Source organism: Humulus lupulus, chromosome 5, assembly GCF_963169125.1.
Source record: "Humulus lupulus chromosome 5, drHumLupu1.1, whole genome shotgun sequence".
Classification (NCBI taxonomy): domain Eukaryota; kingdom Viridiplantae; phylum Streptophyta; class Magnoliopsida; order Rosales; family Cannabaceae; genus Humulus; species Humulus lupulus.
In genome coordinates this window covers 32,298,507-32,303,181 of record NC_084797.1, presented here as the reverse complement: position 1 = coordinate 32,303,181, position 4,675 = coordinate 32,298,507, and positions in this window count along the sequence as shown.

Sequence of the window (4,675 nt, the reverse complement as noted above, 5' to 3'; positions counted from 1 at the left end):
TATATGGTAACAATCCATCCTTTGATGTAGGAATCAATGCTTCTCTTTTATAACCTCATTATGCAATAAAACTCAATTATATGGTCAGATACATTGAGGCATTAAGTTTGAAAAAGACAGCTCAAAAAGATTTGATTTTATAATAATAAAGCCACACTATTTTTGGAAAACTTTCCTAATATAGGAAAGTTTGTCATCAATTGTACCTTTATCATTTAAAACATATATCAACAATATATATTATATACAATTGAATATAATAAAAAAATAAGAAATACTTTTGTCAAATTAAATATGCCAAAAATGGAATTAACAATCTCCCCCTTTGGCACTTTGATTGACAAAATATTTTGAAGAAAACAAACATGGATGAATCTGCAAAACAAAGTGGTAGAACAAAAATGAGAGTATAAAAGTACTCCCCCTGCATGAAAGCTTACTCACACATATAACAAAAAACATGATAACTCCCCCTGCATGAAAGCTTACTAACACATATAACAAAAAACATGATGACTTTTTAAATGGAAAAAGTTCAACGAAACCACAACACAAACAACTCCCCCTGAAAATAGGGTCCAGAGTTGTAATCCATAAAAAATAAATACTACTTCCCATTTTTTTCTATCAAAGGAGCCAAAAACCACAAAAGACAATAAAAAATGACATAAAAGTTCAACTTAAACATAAAAACAAGAAAAAAAATAAACATTAATTCAACCAGCCATCCTAGTCATTTTGAAAGTACTTCATGACGTGGTCCATCCTCCTTAGAAGCTGCCCTTGACTATTCTCCATCCTAGCCAAACGAGCATTGATTTCTGCCAGTTCTGCAGGTGTAGAAGTTGAAGCTGTGGCAGTAGGTGAAGCATCTGGTACTCCAAGAGAAGCAGAACGACCCGATTTCTTGGAAGACTTTTCTTGAGAGGGTTTTTTTTTTTGAGAATTTGAATGTCTGACCAACAGTGGGAGACTCAATTGATTCATTGTCAAGAATCAATTCCCTTTGATCAGATAAGATCTTATAAATCAAATTGGGAAACACAAGGTTAAGTTTGGATTTTTACCCTTTCTAAAAGACATAATTTGTTCCCAAATAAGATTAACTAAATCAACCATAACACTAGTAGTGATTTTGTATAATGGAAATGCAAGGTCATTAGAAACATTTACCAAATTGGAGCAAGGAAACCAATTGGATAAGGCAAACCTCATTAGCACTGCATGTTGATAAGTGAGTTGAGAGATGTGCATAACATCGGTGAGCTCGACATCCTTGTCTCTAGTGAGTTCAGAAAATACTTCATGACGATCCAACATGACATAAGATGGCTCCACCCCGATTGGTAATTGAAGAGCTTCAGCCACATCATTCACTATAAATGAATACCAGTAACCACGCACATACACTTTGCCAAACATGAAGGAGTTTTCATCTAGGCACTCATCGCTGATGTTGGCATAGAATTCCTTCACAACTCGATCCACAGAGTCAGTAAAACCAATCAAAGTGTCCATCCACTGCATTTCTTTTAACAAACTAACAACTCCAAACGGCTTATGAGCAAGCACATTATAATTCTTTTCAACAATACAATTTCTTGCCTCATAAAATTTCATATCTCTCTCATGATCATTATAGCAATAATAATGTGAATGAGGTTTGAAGTTTTCAAGAGAGATACCAAATGGTCTTTTCCTTTTCAGAGGAGGAGTAAACTTTGGAAGAGCCATGGGATGTTTTCCTTTGCTTTTGTCTTGAGCAGCAGGTTTCGAAACAGTAGCAACAAGTTCTGTAATAGCAGGTTCCTCTTCTGCTGCAGCACTTTAAGAACCAGAATCTCCCAAAGATTGTTCTTTTTCTTGAAATTCTGCACTAGGATCAGACTCAGTCTCTCAGTCTTGTTCAAAATTCTCAGTTTCTTCTTCTGAATCAGATTCTGAAGAAGATGCAAAAGGGGGTAATTTTTGAAAATTTTCACTCGAGAAGAAGAACCAACTTCCTTGACTTTGGGAACACCATGGGGATGAAGCACCTCAGTTTGCTTTTGAGTGAAGGTCTGAGAACGTGTTCAAGAACTCACCATTGACACAGGAACAATGGCCCTTTTAGAGTTTGTTCTTGAGGAACCACCCATTTGAGAAGAAGAAGAAGACTCACACAAAGTTTTTTCAGATGAAAGAATTTAATCATGACCACTGAGACCAGGGGTGGTTGAGGAGATTGGAGTGAATGTCTTCTTTCTCGCCTAGGTTTTTTATTTCTCAGAATGTTTTGCAGGAGCAGAAACATGTGTTGGAGCTACGGTCGCTGGAGTAGGAGGAGCAGTCGGAGGAGAAGCCGGGACAGACGGGGAACCACGAATAGGCCTCTTTGAACCACCTCGGGCATTCTTGGTTTTTTCCATTGGAAAGCTTGAAACTTTGAAAACCCTAGAGAGGAACTCACACACACAGAGAGAGAATTAAGAGGGAAAAAAACTGAAGAGAGTGTGAGTGAGAGGATTAGATTGTGGGTTAGGGTAAATATAAAGAGAAGGAATAGAAAGGAAAAGTAGGAAGTTACCTAAACCAATTTTCAATTAATGCAATAACTCCCACAATATCAGAAAAGAAAGAAAATCTTTCCTTGCCTTTGACTTACTAGAAAAGGAATAAAAAAAGGGAAACAAACATTATAATTTTGCAATTAAATGAATAGTTTCCAAAAATAAGACAAAGTCACAAATATTTTTAGTAAAGCCAACATGAAAATCGGTCACAAATTATTTTTTTAGAAAAAAGACAAAATAAATCAAACCTTGATATTTTTGCCAAAAATATGAAACACCATGTCTGCTTTTCCTTTGTTCGTGATGAAAAAATCAAACTCGAAAGAATGCACAGATATTATTTTACCAAGCTAATTTCTTATTGCAATAAGACCATACAAGTTACGCATGAAATTAATTTACTCAGTCACCAAAAATATTTTAAGAAATTCAATCAGTATGTACAGATTTTTTAAAACCATTTTTTTTTAATTTAATCCAATTATTTTTTTTTTCAAAAAAATGTGCCAAGCATTGGTGTGTGAAAGTGTAAGCATGGAACATTGCCCAATTTGTCAAATAAACTTTTTCTCAGTATTTGTAACCAAAGGAGACGTTGTCACACTACCTCAATGGTAGCCCTTTTCAATGGTAGCGTATCCTCTACATAACTCCCAATTACATAGTACCAACTTACTCAGTGACGACTTTCACACATTGAGATAGGTAGCTCTATTCTTCCAATGGAGCTTGAATAAACTGTTTTTTTTTTTTTTTAAAAATGGTAGCACACACATAACACTGATTGAATGACCCAAATATTTCTAGGAGGAGTGAAAATCTTTCCCTGAACTAAACCTGTATGAAAACATTGCACCAAAAAATTAGCAATAAAAATAATAATCAGCAATTCTCTTGAGTTTGAAACTTTCTTCTAGAACACAAAAAAAAAACAACAACATTATGTACATCAAGTCAAAGAAAAATATCAAGAACCATAAAGAACACAAAATTAAATGGTACAAACCCCTAAGGATTTCCTTAGAGAAATAAAGCAGACCGAATCAAGAGCTTTAGTAAAAATATCTGCTATTTGTTTGTTTGTTTCAACATATTCTAAGACAAGAATTTTATTTTCTACAAGCTCTCTAATAAAGTGATGACGAATGTCTATGTGCTTAGTGCGAGAGTGTTGAACATGATTTTTCGAAATATTTATAGCACTCGCGTTATCACAGAAAATGGTTAAAGTTTTCAAATCAAACCCATAATCTTCCATCATCTATTTCATCCATAACAATTGGGTACAACAGCTACTCACAACAATGTACTCAGCCTCTGCAGTTGACAGAGAAATACAGTTTTGCTTCTTACTGTGCCATGAAACGAGATTGTTTCCAAGATAGAAACTGTTGGAAAATGCTAATACAGGATCTTTATTTATTTTCATGTATATCTAATATTAAACAAATTAATACGAGATAGCCTAAAACATGTTTCTAAAATTGAATTCAAAGAGAAACAAAGAATAGAATACTTACAGTATACGGAGCGGAATTAAAGAGTCCTTCCTTCAGTTTCTCTAACTCTTGTATCCTCTCTGTCGCAGAGTATTATCAATAAACTGAACCGATCTTCTATTTTCTTCACAATCTTCCAATGTATCCTTAGAACCACCTAGACTAGTGTGGGCAATTCTCAACACATGAGATAGATATAGAGAGAAGAAGAGAAAATAACAAAGAGGCTTAGAAAATGACTTGTGTTTAGAGAGAATCTAAAACTATCAGAAAATCTGACTTGTGACTTATCTGTCGTCTCTGAAATCTTCTCTCTAAGCACTCCTTTTATAGACTCAATTAGGCCATTTAATTTAATTAAAAAATCAATAAAATAACAGTCATTTTGAAGCCCTAGGTCAAATTATCATGGGCTATAGGCCCGTGAAATTTCCCATTTGATTATAAGCCCATTGGACTTAAAATCAAGGCTTATATTATTTTCTATTGATTTAATTAATTAAATAATTATTTAAATCCTTTATCAAATTAATTATTTATAATTTGAACCTTGATTTAAATTTATTTATTAATTTCGATACTAATTTATCTTAATTAATAAATCTGCCATAAATTCTCTTTTCT